At 42.7% G+C, this 11,081-nt stretch overlaps 1 protein-coding gene across 2 annotated transcripts in view; it reads right to left on the reverse strand.

Moving 5' to 3' along the window:
• Positions 1–4,621, reverse strand: part of ELFN1 (extracellular leucine rich repeat and fibronectin type III domain containing 1) — a 363,238-nt gene extending 358,617 nt beyond the window's left edge. The window contains exon 1 of one of the 2 annotated variants that reach the window (XM_072120369.1): positions 4,543–4,621. The gene's annotated coding sequence lies outside the window, so the exon portion shown is untranslated. The remainder of the gene's footprint in view (positions 1–4,542) is intronic. The other variant, XM_072120367.1, reaches the window with a different exon arrangement.
• Positions 4,622–11,081: the final 6,460 nt, after the last annotated feature.

The raw sequence follows: 11,081 nt of genomic DNA on the forward strand, positions 1-11,081 counted from the left end.
TTGCATAGATTGTCGGGTTGTGATTTTTGTCCAGTTTCGGTTTTAGAAAATTTTGAGGGCATACGGAAGCAAGACAGAAAATCATTGTTAGTGCATGAAGATGGTTCCTCTCTGTCAAAATTTCAGTTCGTGTCAGTCTTCAGGGAGTGTTTGGCACGGAATAGTTTAAACCCTGGGGAGTATAGTTCGCACTCCTTCAGGATTGGTGCAGCAACTGAGGCAGCGAGGTGGGGATTACAGGACGAGGAGATTATGAGGATAGGGCGCTGGGAGTCAAAACGCTTCAGATCTTATGTCAGACCGGGTTTAATGGAGGGGTAGATCAATCATTTAGGAATGATTGCTTAAGGGGTGGTATTTTGGTTGAGGTTATGTTTCATAATTTTTAATTTTTCTCAGGGGCGAAAAAATGTGTGATTTGGTTGTTTGGCCACTCATTCGTATACTGGGCTGAGAGGAGGGCGAAGCTGAGGCTTTGCGGTAGGTCACTAGGTTTGAACCCTGAACAGGTGAGTGTGCACTGGTTGGGGTTTCGTGGCCTAACGTGGAGCAGGGTAAGACAAAAACTACAGGAATGTTTTAGGAGATGGGGTCCACCAGATGTGTTAATGTTACATGTGGGGGGAAATGATATTGGCAGCTTTCCTATGAGGCCCTTGATTAAAAACATTAAGAGAGACATTATGTGTTTGTGGGACATGCATCCGAGAATGATGATCGTGTGGTCCGACATTATTCGAAGGGAGTCGTGGAGGAATGCAGTGTCCGTAGCCGCACTGAATAGATGTAGGATGAAAGTGAACAAAAGTGTGGCAAAGTTCGTGAGACTGAATGGGGGTTTGGTGGTGCGACACAAGATGTTGGACGAGGATGCAAAATATACGGGCCCGGATGGTGTGCATTTAACCGATGTGGGCCTTGATGTTTTTAATTTTGGTATGTCAGAAGTGGCAGATTTTTGTGTGCGGTTGTGGGGGAGCAGGACGACTTAAGGGGTCAAGTCGTCATGCTTGGCGGGTTCTTGGCAACAACCAGTGGGCAGGAAATAAATTGGTGGTTAAAAATAGCCACGAATCAACAAGAAGGTGGAGTTATATGAGTGAGAAGTTGATGGTTTTTCCCCTGGGACGTTATCCAGGAGGAATGGTTGGTTTTCATTGTCTCCAAGTTAAAAGGTTGGTCTAGGGCCACATCTTCGTTCGCCACTTGGCTAGGAGGTTAGCGGCTAAGTGGAGCTGGGGGTGTGGCTCTCGTGCGCTGAGCGTGCTATTGATGGTTTTGGGAGACAATGTAATAAGTCAGTGGTTTATGGTTAACATAATGCCAAATTGGGGTTGTTGCCAAGTGCTCAGCTATCAGAGTTTAAAATGTTATTTAAATTGTCGCATTTTTAATGCATGTTTTTGTTTTACAGATCATTAAAAGATTATTAATAAAGAACTGTGACCATTCACCTTTCCAACAAAAATGTGTCTGTCGTTATTTGTAGTTAGGTGGTGGTCAGGTAGAGGTATTTTAAGTTTTTCCCTCCCAAAAAAGCCCTGAATTATGGCATGGCCTGGTCATGTGAGAGCGGAGCCTGCGGAGATAGGCGGAGAGCGGGCATGACAGGCTGGGCAGGGAAGGGCTTAAGGAATACTTGGGTGGTAGTGATTGGGGGTGGAGAATAACAAGTGAGGCGATAGGGGGATTTAAAGAAGGGGGTGGAGTTAGCTATTATATAGGTAGCTGTCAGGAAGGGAGGGCCACATTCTGGCCAGAAAAAATTGTCCCACCCACCCTCCCTATAGTTTTGTTTTGTACAGGGACACACATGTGTTTTAGGGGAGGAGGGATACAATTAGAAAAAAGTTTGCATGTCAGAGGTGGGTAGAGGATAAGCAGTTAGGGTTTTGTAAGGTGGCGGGTTCTTGGCAACAACCAGTGGGCAGGAAATAAATTGGTGGTTAAAAATAGCCACGAATCAACAAGAAGGTGGAGTTATATGAGTGAGAAGTTGATGGTTTTTCCCCTGGGACGTTATCCAGGAGGAATGGTTGGTTTTCATTGTCTCCAAGTTAAAAGGTTGGTCTAGGGCCACATCTTCGTTCGCCACTTGGCTAGGAGGTTAGCGGCTAAGTGGAGCTGGGGGTGTGGCTCTCGTGCGCTGAGCGTGCTATTGATGGTTTTGGGAGACAATGTAATAAGTCAGTGGTTTATGGTTAACATAATGCCAAATTGGGGTTGTTGCCAAGTGCTCAGCTATCAGAGTTTAAAATGTTATTTAAATTGTCGCATTTTTAATGCATGTTTTTGTTTTACAGATCATTAAAAGATTATTAATAAAGAACTGTGACCATTCACCTTTCCAACAAAAATGTGTCTGTCGTTATTTGTAGTTAGGTGGTGGTCAGGTAGAGGTATTTTAAGTTTTTCCCTCCCAAAAAAGCCCTGAATTATGGCATGGCCTGGTCATGAACCAGCACCAGCATCAGACAGAACCAGCTCCAGCCAAGGATCCAAATGAGATCCTGAGTCCATGGTCCGTCTAGTTGTTTCCACTAGGTGGAGCAAATCTAAACAAAGTGTATATCCAATGTATAGATACACAATCACACACAGCTCAGATACAGATCTGTGAAGTGATCATACAGAGCGGTATTATAATATACTGTATTATACCGTAGCCCAATTGTGAGAAAGAAGCAGAGTTTTTACTGAATTCATATATTATAGTATTTTTCGGACTATAAGGCGCACCATCAAAAAATGCCTGCTAAAACGTCTAGGTTCATATATAAGGCGCACCGGATTATAAGTCGCACCTGATTATAAGGATGAATGACCAGCAGGTGGCATACCTGTGCCCAGTTCAGGTTGTCTGTAATATATAAGGCGCACTGGACTATAAGGCGCACCTCTGATTTCTGAGAAAATCAAAGGATTTTTTTTTTTTGCGCCGTATAGTCCGAAAAATACGGTATGTGTCACTCAATCATAAGAGTTGATCAAATGTTGCTGGATGAAAGCTGCTTAGGTTTTATGATGTATAGATCCACTTTCACCGTAGCTGTAAGCATGGGTCCGGTTTATAGCAGATAGTGGCAATGTAGGCGTCAGCCCAGGGCCACCATGACTCTGGGGCTCCTACTTACCCCACTGGAGAATAGAAGTGAAAACAATTCTGCTTTACTGAAAGTCACATTGGGGCTCTTTTTGCATTGTCCGACGAGGATTCGGAGCACTAAGATCGTGCGTCCAATTTCCTGCATGTGTCGCTTCCCCGCTCAGGTCCGACAGAGTTCACCTTCTTCTTCCCGGTGTATGTAAGTGCATTGTCTTGTGACACAATTTTGAATGTTAAATCCTGCACGTTTTCCAAATCCGTCGGATCGTCCGCCGGCACGGCCCCTGATTTCTGTTGCATGAAAGTCGGCACGTTTGCGCCAAAATACGATCGCGTGCAACACAATCAGCTTTTAAATGCGCCGCACATCGGAAATCGTCGGGTATTCCGACGATAGTGCGGACCGCGGACCCTTAGTAAATGAGCCCCATTATCTTGCATCATGCAAGTCTGTAAGGGCAGTATTATTGGATTATTATATGGGAGTGTTGTTACGGAATTAAATGACAGTACAGGCAGTCCCCGGGTTATGTACAAGATAGGTTCTGTAGGTTTGTACTTAAGTTGAGTTTGTATGTAAGTCGGAACTGTATATTTTATAATTGGAACTCCGGGCAGAAATTTTTTTGGTCTCTGTGACAATTGGATTTTAAAAATGTTGGGTTGTCATAAGAACCAGGAGTAACAATAAAGCTTCATTACAGACACCTTTTATAACTCCTACAGCTGATCATTGTAGCCTAGGACTGTAGTACAGTGAATTGCCAAAATCCAGAGGTCCGTTTGTAACTAGGGGTCGTCTGTAAGTCGGGTGTTCTTAAGTAGGGGACTGCCTGTACTGGAAAGGCAGTAGTATTATTCACAAACTGTATTCAACTTTGGCAGTATTATCATGACAGTTATATGGTGACATTATTATCTGGATACTGTATTAGGCATTGAATGGCAGCATTATTATGGAAATATTTGGCAGTTATATGGCGGTAGTATTATTTGGATAACATATTAGGCATTAGATGGCAGTATTATAGCATATTGGGGCTTATTTACTTAGGGTCAGTGGCCACACTTTTGTCAGATTTTCCGACATTTTCAGGATTCGCGCCGCTGTGACAGATATTTAACTGGGGATTGTGTCGCAAAGGCGCTGGCTTTCATGCGACAGAAATCAGGAGGCGTGCCATTGATTCGGACTTAATTTAAGATTCAGGATTTAAGATTCAAATTGTGTCGCAAGACAATGCACTTACATGCACCGGGAAGAAGAAGGTGAACTACGGTGGACCTGAGCGAGGAAGTGGCACATGCAGGATATCGTGCGCATGATCTTAGTGAATCGCGGCACAGTGTATTATCGTCGGACAATGCAGTTTCATGTACTCCGCAGGACTGGGTAAGTAAATGTGCCCCATTATCTGTAAATTGTAGTTACTCACTCCGATAAACACAGCATGAAGTTGTTTGTTCTCCATCTCTACTGTTCCCCCAGAAACCATCCACCTGCACTTTGGTTCCTCTAGACCAGTGGTGGTGAACCTTTTACACACCGTGTGCCCAAACTATAACAAAAACCCACTTATTTAGCGTTAAGTTCCAACATGGCAATTTAAGCAGTAACTTTTTGCTCGATGCTTTGTTACAACTTTCAATTTTAACAGTGTCCTGAAGACACCAATACAGTAGAAAAAAGGAGAAGAAATTTGGTTTATTATTGTTCAGTGTCTTCAGGGACAGGAGCTCCAATGATCTTCCAGCTCTCTCCATACCTTCTCACTCCTCCTGTAGTCCCAGGCCGCCAAGGATGCGTCGCTTTAAAATAGCACTTATCATGGCCGGTCCTTGGCGGCCTGGGACTAAAGGAGGAGACAATGGGGCACATTTACTAAGGGTCCGCGGACCACATTTCCATGTTGCGCCGCATTTAACAGGGGGTTTTGGCGCACGCGATCAAATTTTGGTGCCGACTTTCATGTGACACAAATCGGGGGGTGTGGCCCGACTGACTAAGCGCGGGATTTAAAATTCAAATTGTGTCGCAAGACATGCACGTACATACACTGGGAAGAAGAAGGTGAACTCTGTGGGATCTGAGCGGGGGGAAGTGACGCATGCAGGATATCAGGCGCACAATCTTAGGGAATCACGCTAGACTTCATCCTCGTCGGACAGTCCGGATCGGGGATCGCAACAGGACCGGGTAAGTAAATGTGCCCCAATGAGTCTTGTCTGGTGAACGCTGTACTGGTTTGACAACCTGGTTGCCCACAGAGAGGGCTCTGAGTGCCACCTCTGACACCTGTGCCATAGGATCGATACCACTGCTCTTGACATTTGTGATGTGAACGGTGTTCTAAGATGTTCTGGGGTCCCGTGCAATATTGAACACAGGTCGTGTGAAGAGGGTCCAAGAGTTCCCGCCATTGTTATGGTGGTGTCAACAGAGTTAAGAGTTCCTGCGGTTGTTCTGGTGGTGTGAACAGAGTTCAAGGGTTCCTGTTGTTGAAGCGTTTAAAAAAAAAAAGGGGATGCATTTAGTGTAATACCACAAGATCATTTAGGGGAAAATATTTTATCAGACTCATTCATTAATATTCCATAAAACCTTTAAAACCTTTCCATAAAACAATTAAACATGGTGGCAGCATAATGGATCAAGCATTAAATGCAAGTATTGTAGAAGAGCAGTGTATGACAGGGTATATGGGGGTAGTATTATTTGGATGCTGTATTATGCATTGAATGGTGATATTATAAGGGTAATATGTGGGAGGTTATATGGCGTTAGTTTTATTTGGATGCTGTATTATGCATTGAATATCATTATTATAAAGGTAATATGTGGGAGGTTATATGGCGGTAGTATTATTTAGATAATGTATTATGCATTGAATGGCAGTATTATCAGGGTAATATGTGGGAGGTCATATGGCGGTAGTATTATTTAGATGCCATATTATGCATTGAATGGCAGTATTATAAGGGTAATATGTGGCAGGTAATATGGCGGTAGTATTATTTGGATGCTGTTTAATACATTGGGTGGCGGTATCATAAGGGTAATATGTGGGTGGTTATATGGGGGTATTATTATTTGGATGCTCTACTATGCATTGAATGGCGATATTATAAGGGTAATATGTGGCAGATTATATGGCGGTAGTATTATTTGGATGCTGTATTATGCATTGAATAGCAATATTATACAGGTAATATGTGGCAGGTTTTATGGCGGTAGTATCATTTAGATGCTGTATTATGCATTGAATGGCAGTATTATAAAGGTAATATGTGGGATGTTATATGGTGGTAGTATTATTTGGATGCTGTATTATGCATTGAATAGCATTATTACACAGGTAATATGTGGCAGGTTTTATGGCGGTAGTATCATTTAGATGCTGTATTATGCATTGAATGGCAGTATTATAAAGGTAATATGTGGGATGTTATATGGCGGTAGTATTATTTGGATGCTGTATTATGCATTGGATGGCAGTATTATCGGGGTAATATGTGGGAGGTTATATGTCGGTAGTATCATTTAGATAATGTATTGGATGGCAGTATTATCGGGGTAATATGTGGCAGGTTATATGGCGGTAGTATTAATTGGATCCTGTATCATGCATTGAATGGCAGTATTTTATGTTCTAGCTCCCAGCATGCTCTGCTGTATGTTGCCATGGCCGGCTGAGATCTGTAGTTCTCACACAGCTGGAAACTCAAAGAATAGAGATCACTGGTTTGGAGACTTGCAATTGTTTATATTAACCCAGATTTAAAGTGAATGTGTAGGACGCGCGGCGGTATAAGCAGACGCTGTGCCCAGTGACTTGCTTTATGGTGTTAACAAACACAACACTGCTGCATCTGCTTCTGTCTCATTATATTATTACACACATATGCATCATCAGCCAGTATGGAGGGGATCTGTAAATTATTTACAAGAAAGAGAAATGCCACAGGCGTCTATAACATCAGGCCTCGTTTTCCATTACATCTTCCTATGTGAATGTATAGGATCCTGCTGTTACACGGGGTGGCGGTTTTATAAAGATAACATTTTTACTTAAAGGGGAAATGCACTTAATTTCATTTTTACAATACAATTTCATGTATTCCTTGGGTTTCTCTGGCTCTTTAGAGAATTTCCGAAAAATATTCCACATCTTACTATAAAAAATATACTTTAAATAGGTCCCCCACTATTATAAGTTATTGTATAAATTACAATGGAATGAAGAAGGTCAATACTTGGGACTTTTACTACTTTTTTAATAGTGTGGCGCCCTCTGGTGTTCAAAGTGTATAAGAATGTGCACAACAATGACCTTGCTGGTGGTCACACATGCTCAGTCACTTCCCCTCCTTTCAGGTCTGTTCATAGTGATCTTCACAGCACAGCAGCCTATAGAAGGATTTTTTTGCCCTGTTTCAAACATGCTGTAAGTGGAAGTGTAATACATTGTCCCATGGACAGATCTCAATGGGCCCGATTTCTAAGGCCAGCAAATGCCCCACCTATGATGCAATCTACGTGATGCCATCACTTCTGGTTCTTCAGTAATTGAAACACTCAACAAAGAGGAATCTTTTTTATTATTATTTTTATTTTATTTATTTATTTTCTATTTTGAACAAGGAGGAACATTTAAAGGGAACCTACCCCCACGGATCTACCTGTAAAGGTAGATTGGGTGGTAGGTGCATCTTTAGGACCTGAGGATAGCCCTTTTAAGGGCTAATCCTCACGTCCCCGGAATCTTTTAATAACTTTTATTTGACTAATATGTAAATTTTCTAAAGAGACTACTCGGCGTGGAGTAGACGGAGCTGAGGCTACACGGCGCAGCTACTCCCCGCCCCAGTAGCCTCTTTGATCCTCCTACCAGATAGCTTCGGCGCGCAGCTATGAGGAGCTGCATGCCCTCGTCCGCAAAGCCTGCCATCTGAGCAGCCTGGACCTGGTGTTCTGCGCATGCGCAGACGGCAGGCTTCGTGGACGAGGGCGTGCCTCTGGTAGGAGGATCAAAGAGGCTACTGGGGCGTGGAGTAGCCGCGTTGTGTAGCCTCAGCTCCAGCTATTCCACGCCCCAGTAGCCTCTTTAGAAAATGTACATATTAGTCAAATAAAAGTTATTAAAAGATTGCAGGGACGTGAGGATTAGTCCTTAAAACAGCTATCCTCATGTCCAATAGATGCACCTAATCTACCTCTATAGGTAGATCCATGGTGGTAGATTTGTCAACCAAACATACCTTGAAAATGCTGTAGCTACAGTGATGCAGAAACATATTTTGTTTAATCCATGAACCGAGTGGTTTTGCAAAAAAAAAAACTGTTATAAAATTCAGGACCTTGGGAAAGCTGGGTGCTGCAGGCTGCCATTCATAAACACATTACACAGAGCTTACTGAACTGGCCAGACAGGACTAATCAACCTGAGCTGGATGACTCATACACAGCAGCTGGGGGATGGTAGGGCGATTGATTACTTCTGCCTGTCAGGCACTACTCAATGATGACATATTCTCGGCTTATGCTGGGAAGGACAAGGCTGGAGCAGTGCATAATTAGGGTAAGAGGAGAAGCGCTGGTGCAGCCACAGGAGTGACAGAGCCTCGTTATCATAATTCTATAATAGTTTTTTCAGCAAAACCACTTAAAACAAGATATGTTTCTGCATCCGTGTAGCTACATCATTCTCAAGGGATGTTTGGTTCACAATGCATAAAAGCAAATGGTAGATTTCCTTGAAAGGAAAATAAGATTTTTATTTCTAATGGGGACATAGACAAATGTGAGTAGCCACAATCTCTGTACAGCGCTCTAGTACATGATGCCGCTATGTTATGGGAAAACCTATTTTCTCATATTTTACGGTTCAATAAATAATTATTCCCTAGCGCTGTGTTTCCAGTAACACACTTGTGACATCTGACTTGTGTAGGAGCTCTGTCCGCCGGATGCCATTTTTATCTTCATCAGGCGCTGCACAGGAACTGCCAATCATCAAAGCCTTGGGATATAATGAGATTGTGCAGGAACGGCCATGTCTGTGATTTCACCGCTCGCTTCATACATTCCCCAACATATATAATTGCTCTTTTTCTTCGTAGCCTACACTAAATCCTGAAGACCTTTGTGTAGCGTCTGAATTTTATTTTCTTCAATGTGAGTCATGTCGTAACAATTGCGCTCCATCGCCCTGGCAGCTGGGGCGCGCTTATCTGCTCCGCTAGAGACGCAGACTTTCTTAGGTGCATATCATTTTAATTTGCAGTTTTAATGAACATGTTGTTTTCTTCCCTACCGGAGGAGAGCTCATTTGTATAATTTTCCCACGCAGCATTGCCTCCATGAGTTGAGTCTCCTCAATGAGAACCATTCGCCCCATGGAACTACCCGGACTTTCTTTCTCAAGTCTATGAAGGACTACCAGCTGGAGGGACTCATGTCCTACTTGTGGAAACCATTGAATGTTCATGAGCTCATCCAAACCAAGGACTAACTTGAGTCTATTCTAGAAGCTCCACCTAAGACTTTGGAGGAAAATGTTGCTTCTAGAAAGTTAACAATGGGATCGGATGGATGACCATTCAAGGTGGAAAATCTCTGAGAACTTTTGTGCCGGCCAGTGCAACACTGGAGCCTCCCTGAGGTCCCGACCATTGCATCCCTTATGGCAGTGGCTATGATGGACACCCTAAAATACACACAGGTACCTTTTGCACTGTTTTAAGGACAATGGGGCTTATTTACTAAAGGTCGCAATTTTGTTATTTTAGACATTTTTCGGGATACCTGTGACAGGTATTTAACTGGGGATTGTGTCGCACGCGATCGGATTGTGGCACAATTGCGCTGGCTTTCATGAGAAATCGGGGGGTGGGCCGTCGGACGTTCCGACTGATTCGGACTGAGCACGGGATTTAATATTCAAATTGTGTCACAACCAATGCACTTACATGCACCAGGAGGAAGATGGTGAACTCCGGCAGATCAGAGCGGGGAAGAGACACATGCAGGATATTGGCGCACAATCTTAGTGAATCGCGGCACGGTGCATTATACACAGACAATGCACTTCAGGTGAACTCCGTCAGCCGGGTAAGTAAATGTGCCCCAATATATCACTGATAGGTTTAATCATAAACTTGGAGAAGGTGTCCATCCAGGATCCTCCACGGCTGGTCCAAAGAGACTTCTCTCTAATGACTTTCAGGACATCAATGAGAGGATTAAGACCCCTCATTCCCATTGACTTGTAGTAAAGCTTTGGGCCTGTGACCAGTAACCAAAAGTTTGTGTCCTTAGGATTCGTTATAAATAAAGTTATTTTAAATGATATAAAAGTATCTTTTATTTGATGATCGGCCATTATTTAGGCACCACTAAACTATGAGCAGAGCAGGAAGCTACAATCATGTTGATTTATCATGGAGGTGCAAGGCATGAGCCAGGATGACCACTACCTTACACACAGAAAGCTGGGGTGTCAGGTCTTGTCCCAACACCACCCATCAATCACCTTGTGATATAGTAGTTCATTAGTAGCTTAAAGGGGTATTACTATCTGGGCATTCACATTTAATTTAATTCATCTGCATAATATATATATATAATGTCAAAAAAAGTCCAGAGCAGCAGAACAAGAGTTAGTAATGGAAGTGCAAAGCCGTAAGATCCGTGGCAAAAAGATCTAATTAAGTATATCCAAACAATAGGCAGCACTCCGTGGTAGCAATCAAAGTTCAAGGGTGAAGTTTATGGAATGTTATGTAATAAACTTCACCCTTGAACTTTGATTGCTACCACGGAGTGCTGCGTATTGTTTGGATATATATATATATATATATATATATATATATATATATATATATATATTATATTTATTGTCAATTGGACATTATTAAAAAAAAATTAACTGTGTGAAGATAATTTCCTGTGAATGTAGCCTTGTTGTCCTAGGAT

Source organism: Engystomops pustulosus, chromosome 8 (assembly GCF_040894005.1).
Source record: "Engystomops pustulosus chromosome 8, aEngPut4.maternal, whole genome shotgun sequence".
In the NCBI taxonomy this organism is placed as follows: Eukaryota; Metazoa; Chordata; class Amphibia; order Anura; family Leptodactylidae; genus Engystomops; species Engystomops pustulosus.